The sequence below is a fragment of the Cervus canadensis genome, chromosome X, assembly GCF_019320065.1.
Source record: "Cervus canadensis isolate Bull #8, Minnesota chromosome X, ASM1932006v1, whole genome shotgun sequence".
In the NCBI taxonomy this organism is placed as follows: Eukaryota; Metazoa; Chordata; class Mammalia; order Artiodactyla; family Cervidae; genus Cervus; species Cervus canadensis.
In genome coordinates, this window is record NC_057419.1 from 118,266,720 (window position 1) to 118,281,046 (window position 14,327).

A 14,327-nucleotide genomic window follows, 5' to 3' on the forward strand; every position below is an offset into this window, starting at 1 on the left:
GTCAAAATTCTTAGCTTATCAGAGTATAAATAACATTTTGCAAAAACCCACTAAATCAAAACTTAATGAGAATTTCAAATTGCGATGAAGTGTTTGCCTCCCCCCATCCCCCGCCCCGACCCCATGCCAGTAGCTCAACCAACAGTAAAACCAATCTAGAACCTTCAGCAGACCCATAAGCACAACGCCATACTCCAAGAAGGGAGATTCTGTAAGACTGCACATTTCAAACTACAACATCCAGAACACTGTCCTCAAGCGGAAACTCTGGGGACAATAGGAACTGGGGGAGGGGGCTGGCGGAGGGGAAGAACTGTGGGTACATAAAAAGAAAGGTCTCGACTTCATCTCCCACAATCCTCTGTCTTCACCAGAGTCTCTCCGCCAATGTCAGTATTGGATTCCACCCCCTCCACCAGGAAGAACAGCCTCCAACGACCTCAAACTACATTTCCCATGAGGACAAGGGCTCGGGCCCGAGGCTCTCCCGGTGACCAGTAGCCAATAGGAGACACCTCAGCGGCTGCAGAGTGGGTGAGAGTCCAACCTGGGCCTGGGCGCCGGGCCTAAGCCGGCAGCGCCAGGCGGGGCGTGCAGAAGACTGTCCCCCGGCGCCGTGCGCCGCAGGGGCACTGCCTGCCCGGAAGCTGCGGCACCTCCCGACTTTCCGCGGCTCTATAAGGAGTAGCGCTTCGGTAGCCGGGGAGCTGGAGGTCAGAGAGGCAGAAAGCCTGAGCCGCGGAGGCTGGGGACTGTGGGACTGAGGGGGCCTAGGGAGGATGGTGCTTCCGGGTCCGCGGGCCTCAGCCCTGACTCCACCCAGTTCCGCCTCCGAGCGGGAGGGGGCTTCGGGCCGGGAGTCCGGGTGGGCTTCGGCTGTCTCCGCGCGCGTTCCTCTGGAGCCTCGGAGCGTACCGTCTTTTCTCTTTTCCCTCAACTCTGCCCTCTATCTTTTTCCTCCACAACGCCATCCTGTATCCCTCACCCCGGCCTTGTGCCTCCTCAGACGTCTAAAGTTAGGGTTCTCCACCAGGGTCTTCCCTAGGCGGCGTCTGGGCTCTGCTTACTGCTTGCAGGAGTTGGGCGGTCTCTTTTTCCTCTCTTCTTTCAATTTGCACTTAGGGTTTGGGCACACATCTCTCCCACGCACGCACACCCCTTTCCCTTTGGGGAGTGGGAGTTCCTTGCCACACTCTGGGGGTGACTTTTTGTCAACTTTTCAGTTTCTACCTCTTGATGGTGAGATCATGATCGTCGCCATCTCTTTATTGGCCCTCCAACCGCTTGCCCCTTGCCTGACCGGATCTTTGTAGCGGAAAGGGTTTCCCCTCAATTTTCGGAAGGGATGGGCAGCAGATGAGGGAAGGAATCTCGCTTTTGAGAAATAGGTGTTTAAGGTTCAGTGCAGTGTTCTGAGAACAAAAGACAAATTAGACTTATTTCTTTTAAAAAACGAGCACGTTAGGGCTTTCCAGCAAGCGTTGATGTTGACAAATATTTAGGGGGCGCACCAAGTACGGAGTAGACTGTGCAAAACGACACTGTATTATTTTATTATTAAAAACGCGTGCAAAAAGTGCTGAGGGGGTAGTGGAAGGGGGTACTGATGAGGTGGGAAGGTTGATCAATGGGAAGTCTAGCCTAAGGGTGGAAGAGCTGAAGGCTTGAAATTCATCTGCTTCCAGACCAATCCTTGTCGGCTTTGGGAAGGAGATGAATTGTAATTTGGGCTCCAAAAGAGTAAAGGGGACTTGAAATGGGCTAAGAGGAGAGAGAAACTGCTTCCTGATACTGGGGTTGGAATTGGAGAAGGATAGAAGAGGTAGATACAACAGGTGAGCGTCCCTGAACTCAAGTAAAATGTGTCAGCAGGGATAGATTGGGAAAGAAATAGTGTTGAAAAGCTTGGGATCATAGGCTACTTTAAAAAATCCTCGTAGTTTGGATATTATTCTGTATCAAATAAAATTGAAAGCAAAAATTAAGATTGGGTGATTTTTGTTTTTTCATCCTAGGGGAACCTGATTTGAGATCAATTCTTGGAGAGCACAAAGAAGTGTGGTGGTATGTTCCAGGTGTGAGTTTCATTTAAAACCAAGAAGAACCTTGTCTTATAGCCTGTTTTGTTTGTGGCTATTCTTACTTACACTCTATAGTTGTCATTTTAAAGCCTGGTGATGTAAATTTATTTTCTTAAGAAATGCATTTGCTGTCCTTGTGCATCATATTACCTGAATTGTAGTCAATTCATTGGGCAGACAATAGTGATTGCTATTTATTGAGCCCATATAATGTTCCAGGCACTATCATAAGCACTTTGTTGCATAATATTAAGAGTTTTATGATGTAGGTACAATTTTTCTAGAAGAAACTAATATGTCAAGAACTTAAGCAACCCACCTAAAGTCACATCATTTGTAAGGAGTTGAGCTGGGGTTTGGAACTCAGATTTCTGACTCCAGAGCCCATGGTCTGTCCATCATGGTTTGCTGGTCCCAATGTTCACTTTTGTTCTTGACTTTCCATTTGTGGTAAGGAGAGGTTATTGTGAGATACATTCGATCATCTTGGCAAAAACATGAGTGATTCACTTTTAGCTTCTATGTCAGTATGTATCTGCCGTAAAGTAGCTGCCAAAACCAAGTTAGCTTAACTGCTACTGCAGTGTGGCTAACTGAGTCTGCCAAAACTGTAGTCAGTATTACTATGTCTGATTTAGATGCTTCTCTTTATAAAACTTGTCATACCTCTAAGCTATTTGGGCCTGGACAGAATTTTGCCTTTTATTATATTTTAGGCTTTAAGTGACCTTCGGGGCACTGGGTCTCCTCCATAACCTTTGCCCCACATGAAGCATTGGAGATGCAACAGAGTAGGACATGTGAGCTCTCTCTAGGTTTAGTTGGGGAGATAGAGACCCGTCATTCTGAGATAATATAGTATGTAGTATAACAGAGACAGGTGCCAAGTGCTGCTGGAGGATGGAGGAAGGTGTGACTGTCAGGGAGAGTCAGGAGAAGGCTTCTGGGAGGAGGTGACTTGTCAGATAGGTCTTGAAGGATAAGAAATTTATCAGGCAGGGAAGAGTGGAGGGGAGGCCTTGCAGATAGAGGGAGCAGTCTGTGAAAGATACGGGATTTTTACAAGAGCAAAGGTGTGTCCAATATTGAGGGATTCACCTTGGCTGGGGTGCAGATTGTTTGGGGAAAGGAAGGTATGATGGTAGAAGAGTCTGGAAAGATAGGTCAGGGCTGATTTGTGAAGAACTCTTAACTCAATGATGAGAAGTTTGGATGTGCTCACATAGGCCTATGTTTCTCAAAATGTAGGGCATCTACCACTGGTAGTTATGTTGTACTCCCACAAACATTTAAAAATTTTATATATTCTGATGTGGTTTATAAAAAGATAAAACCAAATTACATCATCAAATCTAAGGTTACTTAAGATACAGCTTAGTGAAAAGAGAAAGTAACCAGTTTTAAGTTGATTTAAAAAGAAATAATAAGTAAATAATAGTACACATAGTGTGTGAATATGCGAAAATCAGCAAGTAATATTCCAATGACTGAAACTTGGAAAATATTGCTTGTTGGCAATAAAAAGAAAAACATTAAAATGTTTTAGATGAGGAATGTCATGATCAGGTTTTCACTTTAGGATGTGCTGGAAGGGGACGTGATCAGTTAGGAGGCTGGCAGTCTGTTCCAAAGAGAGATGGTGAGGACCCAGGGAGCAACACACAGGAGGAGGGAACAGAGTTGAGAGACATTTAAAAGGTAGAAATTGTAGGACTTTGTAGGTTTGAATATTATTATTTTATCAGTTTCCAAGGTGGTGCTAGTGCTAAAGAACCTACCTGCCAATGCAGGAGACATAAGAGACGTGGGTTCGATCCCTGGGTCAGGAAGATCCCCTGGAGGAGGAAATGGCAACCCACTCCAGTAATGTTGCCCAAAGAATCCCATGGACAGAGGAGCCTGGTGGGCTACAGTCCACAAGGTCACAAGGAGTCGGACATGACTGAAGTGACTAAGCATGCAGACACGCATTTATCAGTGTCATCTGAACTATTTTAAAAGACTGTAGGTCATGTGCCTGTTGTATATTGCCTAGATCAGGCTATGTACGTATATCCATGAAGGTAACAGTGGAGGCTGTTGTCATGAGTGGGTTTAGATTATACACAAGCATCCTCACTGTCTTACCGAGTATCCTTGAGAGATACAATATACAAGGAGTTATACAAGGAGTATGAGTGTGATCTGTGATCCTGAGCCATCTGAGAAAGTCCTTCAAGACTCAGCTCAAATATCAGCACCCCTGTGAAGCCTTTCCTGTAACTCCCCCTCCCTCCACCACACACAGACACACACAGACACACACACACACACACACACAAATGCACGCGTGTGCATGCACACAGAAAGCAATAGTAGGCGCCTGGCTTTCACAGCACCCTGCACTTACCTCTTTCCTCTATCCTGTACCATACCATAGTGTGCTGGTCTGTGGATGTGTCTGTCTCTTCCCTAGACTGTGAGCTCCTTGAGGGCAGGGACCAGCTCTTATGTATCTCCACACCCAAAGCATCCAGAATAGTACTTAGTGCATGGTAGACACCTAATAAATGGTAATTGGGTGAGAAGAATGGATCAACATATTTACATGAATATAACTCTGGACCTTGGTCCCACAGAGTGCCAAATACCATAAGAAGATTAGCTCTTTGCTGCCTTTGCTGCTTTTGCAGAATGTAGTAGTAAGTTAAAGTGACTTGGGTGTATAACTTCACTAGAGGTTTCTTTTCATTTTCTCCCACTCTCCTGTGGTTTCCCTTATCTTTTTTTTTTTTTCTCACATTTATCCACCCAGCCTGCTGTTCCTTAGGCCTGGCCATTGCTTCCCTCCTCTTGACAGAGTTCACATTGCTCCGGCCCTGATACTCTGCCAAGGATCCACCCCTCCTCTCTACCCACCAAATCCAGTTGATTTCATCCTTGAAATCACTCTGAAAGGGGTCTCCTCCTACTCATAGACACTACTAGTGGGGCTGTAATTTGATCCAGCCTTTCTGGAAAGAATGTGTCAATATGAATCAAAAATCTTCAGATGGAACATAGCTTTCAACTTCTAGGGCTGTATGCTGAGGAAATAAATGTGAAGTTTCTAAAAATTTAGCTCCCAGGATGTCTAGCCCAGAATTGTTTATAATAGCAAAAGAAAAAAGAAATAAAGAAAGAAAAAGAAAAAAATTACATTTTAGATGTCTAATATTAGAGGTTTGAATTAAATCTATTATGGTACATTTATGGATTACTAAATAACTATATAAATTGAGGTTCCCAAAGAATATTTAATGATGTGGAAAGTTGTTTATGATATATTAAGAGAATATTCAAATTATAAAGCTGATAGATCTCTTTGCACACACACACATACACACACACACTTGACACACATGTACACTCACCCCCCCAAATCAGTGTACATATATACATAGGAAAAGTCCCAGAATGTTAAATACATAAAAAATTATTGATGGAGTTTTCCTGTAAATAGAAAGATTACGTGAGTTCTATTTTTAGCCTTTTCCATATTTTTGCTAATCCTCTATAATAATATATTTGTACATTTTAAAAAAGTTATTTAAAAATGCTTTCCCCATGTCCACCGCTATTACCATTGCCTTAGTTTTGGGCACACTGCCCCCTCCTTCCCTGCAACACACATATGACTTCTACCTAGGGTTACTACTGCCTCCAGCCTGCCTCCCTTCCAATCCTTTCTCCACCAATGCTGACAGAATGAATGATGTTTCTAAATCACAAGTCTAAAGCTATCCAGCTCTGTATAAAATAGTTCAAAGGCTGCCCATTGTCCTCAAGATAAAATCTAAATTTCTTAGACTGTTTATAAAGCCTTTGAAAATCAGTTCCCTGCTTTTCTTTCCAGCGTCACTTTTTCCTGCCACAGCTTACTTTTCTTGAAGACTTAGGCCAGTGCCTGATGCCTAATAGGTGTTTAGCTAATGCTAACCAAATATTGGTGTTCATTGTATGGGTTAACTATTGTGTGCCAGGCAAGTTACCAGTGTTTCATTTCATTTCAATCTCAGAGTAAAAATGTTAAATACACACAATAGTTATCCCTGTTTACAGATGAGTAAAACTAATTAAATACAAGTGGTAAGAAAGTTAATCATAATAAAGAACATTTTTTTAAGAAAAAAATCAAACTCCTCTATCATAATACAGCTTTCATTTTTCTGCGGCCCCTGCCAGTCTTTGTCAGTATGCATCCAGACTTGGTTCATTCCCCTGGGCAAGTTATATGTGACCACAGCATAACAAGACCAGTCCAGACTGACATGATCTCACTACATCACTATTCACATTGTGTTAATGTACAGAAATCCTTCCTTTGTGTCTACAACACTTCATGCAAGAGAGACAGAAGAGCTCCAGTTGCTCTGTTTTTCTTTCTGTTTTGAAATTCTATGTCTTTTGGGATGGGGATGTCAGCAAAGAGCTACAGAAAACTGGGATAGAATTGAATGTACAAGAAACAATGTGTCTCATGGGAGCCAGTGTCATTGGTTAATTTATTTTTTTTAAATGTCATGTAGATGTATTTTCCAGCAATCTGTCCCCAGGGAAGACCTTGGTTGAATTCAACTGTTAATCCTATTTACAGAATGCAGCTCATGCATGCACTATATTCTTGCATTGTTAAGTGATCTTAGACATATGTAGTGGATTACCATAATGATGCACAATCAGGTGAATATGAGATATCTGATTTTCTCTACAAAAGCATATCGGTGTTCATATTGTCACTCAGGATCCTGCCATGTGGTCTTTCCTTCATTTTTCTTACAAATAATACCCATTGTGCAAAAATGGATGCTCTTTAAAGGATAGAGGTCCTAAGCATGAATTGTCAGAATAAAACGATATCGCCTTGTAAGGAATTCTCACCATTGTATACTCCAGTAAAAAGAATGCATAGTTCTGCTCCATGATCAAATAAGTTGAAATTGTAAGTAGAGTTTCATTTGATGATTTACTGTGAGCTTACTATGTCCAAAGCACTCTGCTAGGCACTGCCCTAGATACTTGTAAATACCCCTTTTCTTGCCTTCCAGACAGACAGAGAGATCTAGTGTACATACAACAATGAGTGTGAAAGAGCAAAGGAAAGAAAGAGAAGCTTTCATCAAGCAAACCTATCATATAAATGAAAATTTACTCCACTGAAAATTGGGATACCTGCCAGTAGGGATTTATTCTTTTTTTTTTCCTCTGTCTTTTTCCTCTGTGGGATATATAGGCAAAAATGAGCTCCCAGATAGCTGATAAGCAAATGATCTACTTCTCTATTTACAAACTGTTTGAGGGAAGAAACGGGGACTTTCTGTACGTCCAGCCCTGCACAAATCTGCTGGGGATGTTGTGAGAGTTATGGCTGTGTCAGCTTTTCCAGGGTTTCTGTCTCTACTGCGGAGATTTGGCAGACACCTCAGACAAATTTTATGTCTCTTAAATCTTCCTCAAGCTAGACTTGGCTTTTAGATTTATATGTACAAAAAAAAAAAAAAAGCGAAGTGTTTACCAGTTTGACATTTTTGAAGATCAAAACAGACTCCGTTTTTTAAAAAAGTTCAGCACACACCTCAGTTTAGTCTACAGAAAGGGCTAATTGCTTTTGCTATTTGTTTGAAACAGCTGAAATGTTTACTTGCTAGAAGTGGCAACTGATCATATGTCTAAAGATTTATATGCCAGGTCCCAATGTTGCTTCCTCTTTTTGTTGCCTGCAAAGTCTCAAGTTTTGCTATAATCCTCATTGTCTTTTTTTTTTTTTTGCCTTTACTGATATGTAGTAGAAAGTGCTGTAGGATGGGAGGTCTGGGGACAGATATTGTCAATCTAGGAGAAAAATAAAAGATGGTTTTTGTTAGCTCCTCCCTGTCCCCCTTTTTGGTTCTCAGTTTTTCAATGATTCCTTAAGCACGATAATGATAGGTGAGACTAGGAACTGGAGAACTTTCCATGACTCCATTAATAAGGCTGGTCCAAATATATCAGGCAGGGGCAGCACAAATACAAGTCTGGCTGTAATTCAGAACAGTTGAAACACCGTGTAGAGAATATTACATAAACAACATGGCTTCAGTGGTAAACTGTGAAGACGACTTGGGGGAAATCCCTAGTAAGGGTCCTTCTCATCCACTTCAGCTGCTCTTCTTAGCCAGCAACAACTGCCAGTAAGAGCTTCCTGGGGTCGAAACTGTCCCACAGTAAGGCCCCGTAATATGTCCTCCTACCATTTCTTCTTCAGTCAAGTCCTCGAACACACTTCACTAGGATTACTTTGGTCACATAATATTCTAATTTTCACCTTTCAAGAGATGCTTAGTTCGAATTCAAGGAGCACTTGATATTCAAGCTTATTTATTCAATAGGCATTTACACACATATACAGGACCAGATCTTTTGCCAAGTGCTAGGAATACAGTGATGAATTAGAAGTTGTCCCTGCCTGCCCTTAAGGAGCTCACAGTCAAGTTGGGAAGACAGACACCCAGACCAATCATTTTATTACAATAACAAAGGTGCTCAGAGAAAGAACTATGTTATAAGGTGTCCTGGGAACGTTATGGAGGAAATTACTGCTAGGGGTGGGCTCCTTACAGACCAGAGTCTAGCTGTGCTGAGTCACAAAGATGAGTGGGCATTGCCTAGAATCTTGGTGGACAAAGGGGTGGTGGGAAAGAATTCCAGAAAGAGGGAACACAGCACATGCAAAACAGTCACATGTGTAAAAATGAATTGTTCAGAAAAAGGTGAGATATTGTGTATGAATCACTGAGAGTATAGAAGAGGGCACAGGATAAGGATCTGGGAAGGTTTCTTGTGGCCAGTTGGTGAAGGAAGTCTGTTGTTAAGGAGTTTGACCTTTATCCTATAAGCAAGGATGAGCCAGCACAGGGTTTTATTTTATTTTATTTATTTTTTATTTTTTTAGCACAGGGTTTTAAATGGGGGCATAACATGATTCAGTTGGGGGATGGGCTTTATGGGGAAAAAACTGGAGACAGAAAGTCCACCTTTTGATTTGGGAAGTGATTAGGGAAGGCAGTCTGAGAGACCTCTGATCACTTGCCCCTATTCAGGAATGCCATCTCCACTAAGTGGTTCACTATACAAGGATCACTGTGAATAATCATTTCCTTCTACACGCAGGACAGAGCTTCCTGCACACCTTCACGTGTTGCTTAGCTGAATATTCATTCTTTCCAACTCAAACCAGTGGTCCCAGTAGTAATTGGGGCTTGACTATCAAGAAGGAAATCAGAGTTTCAAGAGCTGCTAGTTTAAAAAACCGTCTGAGGCTTATTTATTGCTTACTGAGTCAGTGGGCCTGAGGGAGAGAAAAGGAGAGAGGGTGAAGAGGTGGCTGTTTCAAAAAAGGGCAGCAAGTAACACAGATGAAGAAATGACTGCAGTGGTCTAGTTGTCTTTACTTGAGTTGAAAAATAAATAATTTGAGAACTTCTAGTTACACACAGACAAAAAATGGGCAGCACCCTTGGAAATCCCTAAAGGCCATATTGAAATAAGGGAAGTAGAAGATATAAGGGCCAGAAGTACATGCATATAAAATAAATGCATGATGAAGAGAACTGTGCCCAAAGGGTCCTATTTAGCCAATCAGTTTTGGAGCATATTATTTCTCTGACTTAGATACTATAAATGGCTTCCCATCATCCATAGGATGAGGTCCAAACTCTTTAGCCTGGCATTCAATACTTTCTGCGGTCTGGCTCCAACCTGCCTTTCCTGTCTTCATACTTCTGTCTTAACAGAACTTATCTGGCCAGCTAGTTACCCTCTCAGACACTGCTTTGGCTTTCCCTCATCTATACTGTGAGCCCTCTCAGGGTGGCAACTATGTTTTTAACTTTGAATCTGCCACAGTGCCTAGCACAGTGTATTGCATGTAGTAGGCACCCAACCAGGTGGCGCTAGTGTTAAAAACCTGCCTGCCAATGCAGGAGACTTAAGAGATACAGGTTTGATCTCTGGGTCGGGAAGATCCCCTGGAGGAGGGCATGGCAACCCACTAGTATTCTTGGCTAGAGAATCCCATGGACAGAGGAGCCTGGTGGGCTACAGTCCATAGGGTCGCAAAGAGTTGGACATGACTGAGCGACTTAACACACACACACACACACACACAAATATATCTATGGGTTGATTATTGTTCTTCACCCCCACCATTCCTTTCAATTTCTCTACTTGTTGTTCAGTCACTCAGTCGTGTCTGCCTCTTTGCGACCCTGTACCGTGACTGCAGCATGCCAGGCTTCCCTGTCCTTCACCATCTCCCGGAGCTTGCTCAAACTCATGTCCGTTGAGTCAGTGATGCCATCCAGCCATCTCATCCTCTGTTATCCCCTTCTCTTCCTGCCTTCAATCTTTCCTAGCGTCAGGGTCTTTTCTAATGAGTCAGCCCTTCACATCAGGTGGCCAAAGTATTGGAGCTTCAGCTTCAGCATCAGTCCTTCTAATGAATATTCAGGACTGATTTCCTTTAGGATTGACTGGTTTGATCTCTTTGCTGCCCAGGGGTCTCTCAAGAGTCTTCTCCAACAGCACAGTTCAAAAGCATCAATTCTTCAGCACTCAGCCTTCTTTATGGTCCAACTCTCATATCCATACATGACTACTGGAAAAATTATAGCTTTGACTAGATGGACCTTACTATTATGGACCTAATATCCTCTCTACTAAAAATGGCAACTGAGACACTAAATGTAAGGGGCCAGTTTTCAATAAAGTAACTTTAAAGTTTTTATTTTGAAATAATTTTAAATATAGAAAAAATATTTATAAAAGAATCATATAATTTAGAGAACAGGTGAGGGCACTGAAGGAGGCTTCCCAGAAAAGGGACACCCTGGTTACTGTCTTAAAGACTAATCATTATTGATATATGGCAAAAGAAAAAAAGGAGAAAAATAAAAAAAATCATATAAGGACTGTCATGTATCATTCACTCAGATTCACCAATTTTTAATGTTTTCCCCTATCTGATTTATGCTTCTACATATAGTTATTTTGTTCTGAAACATTTGAAGTTGAAAAAGCTATCCCCTTTACCTACCCTTCTCCTTTTTCCCTCAACCTTTTATGATGAAAAAATTAAATATATAGAAAAGTTGAAAGAATTACACAGTGAACACCCATATACCCACCATTCAGATTCTAGAATTAGCACTTTATTTGCTTTATCACCTTTTCATCCATCTATCCATCTTTTTATGCATTTCAAATCGGGTTGCTGACAGCTATATAATTCTAAGTTCTTCAGTATGTGTATCATTAACTAGATGAACAAACTATTTTGTGCTCTGAAATCAAGCTGTTCATCCAATTATACCTGTGTTTACTGTGTTACAAAAATTCTGGTCTACCTGTGGATCTTAGATCTGTTTGGCCATGGGACACAGGTCTCTGACTCACTTTTGGATGATGTCCCTCCACTTCACCTAGTGCAGTGCCAGACACACATTCCATAAACACCACTTGACACTGATGAGCAGAGACAGAGCTAGAGTTAGGGGAAGAATCACAATGAAACTAGAATTAACTGAGGGAGGAGAGGTGTATATGCAAAGAGGGCCATGAGTGGATGAAATAGGAGCCGGAGCTTGAAGAATTGGGGGAAGATGGGGGCCTTAGACCACCTGGTACTTTCAGCAGTACTTTTATCTGCTACTTTCCAACCCTCTCTTTAGAAGGAGAGATTCCAGGAAACTAGGGACAATTGCTGCTCAGCAGAGTACATGACAAGTTTCCTTGCTACTACTTAGGCACCACCAATTAGTATAATCATGTCACTTCATGAATATGCTAATCTACAGCAAGACACAGCTTAGTTTTAGAGAGTATGGATGGGCCACTGAAAACCTCTTTCAAACTAAATCTGTGCTACAGGCCAAAGAGTACTTGAGTTCAATGAACCCTAGTTTCCTTTCTCTTTATAATCTTTCCTTTCTGGCTCTGTTGCTTATGAATACAAGTACAGCTCTAATATGCATTTATTGAATAATTACGTTGTGCCAAGCACTGTGCTAGTTGCTATCACACCATTAACACTCCAACAACCCAATGAGTAAGTACTACTTCTTTCCCCATTTGCCAGATAAGAAAACTTGAGACTCAATATGGTTAAGTACCGTGTCCATAAGCCAGAATTCAAGAAATTCAGGCTTGTCAGACTGCAGAGCCCAGTGGTCTTAACCATACTGTAGGATGAAATTTTTTTAAAATTGTCTATCCAGTATAAATGTAAGGAGAATTACATTTACTTTACTGTATTGACTCAGAAAGTCCAATTGAATCACTGAATTAAGAAGGAATTCAGCCATTCAGACTTTAATCATTAGAATGTTGGTACAGGAATGGATTCAGATTGCTTGAGTTCAAATCCCAGATCTATCGCTTAGCAGTTGGGTGACTGCAAGCAAGTTACTTAACATCAGTAAGCCTCAGTTTCCTTGCCTATAAAATTAGGATGATAATACCTACCATATAGTTGTGTTGTGAGGAATGATTTAAAAAATAAAGTATCATGCCATGTTTGGCATGCAGTAGGTACTTTGCATAATTTAGATCACTTTCTTCCTTCTTCCTTTTAGGGACCAGACCACTTACCTGTAGCTTTCATTTGAGGAAAACAAACTGCTCCTGAAACATTGTTTGAAGGGAAACATTCTGAAAAGGAATATTGGGCTGACTATTCCTAAGGCACATTTGCCCAGTGAGTAAAGACAGTTGCCTGGCTCTAATATGAAGCATTTTCAAAAAAAGCTAAAAACATGAATTCTTAGGAGAGTTGGGGTGGTCCATCTCTCTGCTTCCTGAAGATTAGGGCCAAATTGTGACATCATCTATTTTGTTGCTAGACTAAATTTCACAATTCACATAGAGTATTAGACCTGGGATATTGGCAGTCCTACCCCAATCATTTCAAATAAAGCAGGCTGAGTGAAAAAGAGGGTAAGTGACTTGACCAAGGTCAAACAGTGAAAAAAAAATAGGAGAATGCAGTTTTCCCAACTCCTAGTTAGTGCTGTACTATGGTTCATTCTGGGCTCTCAGGCAGGTGAAAGCAAGTCTCGATGTGTGCTCTTTGCAGGAGCTTGAACTGACTGGACTCTCAGGGTTTGGTACAAGTTTGATTGATTCAGAAAACATGAAGCATTGGTCTAGTTCAAATCAATTCACTAGTTGTTACTGCTTTCAAGCTATTAACAGTTCCATTTTGTTGGGATTTAGAAAACTAGTGTTGTTTCTTGTTTAGGTTCATGGTTTGGTTCAAGTTTCATTGTTATTTGAAATCTTGCACTGGAATTTTTGCTTTTTACAAAAGTACTCGGTATCCAAGGTGGTTAACAACAGCAATTCATTTGAAAAGATCAGCTGGGCATGGTGACAGTTGCTGAGAAGGAGCTCAAGTGGATTAGGGGAACACTAGTGTTTATATACTGGAGATTGAAATTAGGATGATAGAAACATTGCAATGGTTTTTGATGTATATGTTTGTCTATTTGTTTTTATCAGGATTCTCTGATGCTTTAATTTCCATTCTTGCTAATATGGGTTGAAACTGCTGCCTTCCACCCTAGTTTATTGCCTTTGGGGACATACTATCAGTCATGTTCTAGATATGATCCTTACCTTTTGACAAAAGATTATCTTTCCTGTCCTTTCCCCTTAACTTTGAATGGCCTTTCTGAGGAACTTGGGAAATATGAATTTCAAGCTTAAATGTGTGCAACAATTCAGTTGCAATGCCCAATGGCAGATCAGCTTGATTCTGAAATACCGCCTTTGTTCCTTTCTTACCAGTGTGTATTTTAAAGTCTCAGGCCAGCTTCCTTTCCTGTAACTAACTGAAGTTGGACTGACAACTTTACTAGTGACCAGCCATGCCACAGATGTGTTAGTCACTGAGTTGTGTCCAACTCTTTGTGACCCCCTGGACTATAGCCCACCAGGCTCCTCTGTCCTTGGAATTCTCCAGGCAAGAATCACTGGTGGAGGGTTGCAATGATGAGGCCCCCTAGAGAACTGTGTTCTACCCGCCTGGCTTTCTAAATGCCAAAGGAAAGTTCTGGTGCCAGGTCTACCAGTGCTTTTTCAAGCTCTTGACTGTTTACCTAAGCAGTTGGAAGGCTAAGATTACAGCTATGGTAGTAAAAGGGCCATTTCTAGTACCTCAGAAGGCAAGTACTTTCTAGGAGGTGAGGTTTT

General features: G+C 41.6%; 1 protein-coding gene across 4 annotated transcripts in view; it reads left to right on the forward strand.

The window, feature by feature from the left end:
* Positions 1–203: 203 nt before the first annotated feature.
* The window catches only part of ENOX2 (ecto-NOX disulfide-thiol exchanger 2), a 281,078-nt gene continuing 266,954 nt past the window's right edge, over positions 204–14,327 (forward strand). The window contains exons 1-2 of one of the 4 annotated variants that reach the window (XM_043457528.1): positions 204–713; positions 2,016–2,077. The gene's annotated coding sequence lies outside the window, so the exon portion shown is untranslated. The remainder of the gene's footprint in view (positions 714–2,015; positions 2,078–14,327) is intronic. The other 3 variants (XM_043457530.1, XM_043457524.1, XM_043457527.1) reach the window with 3 other exon arrangements.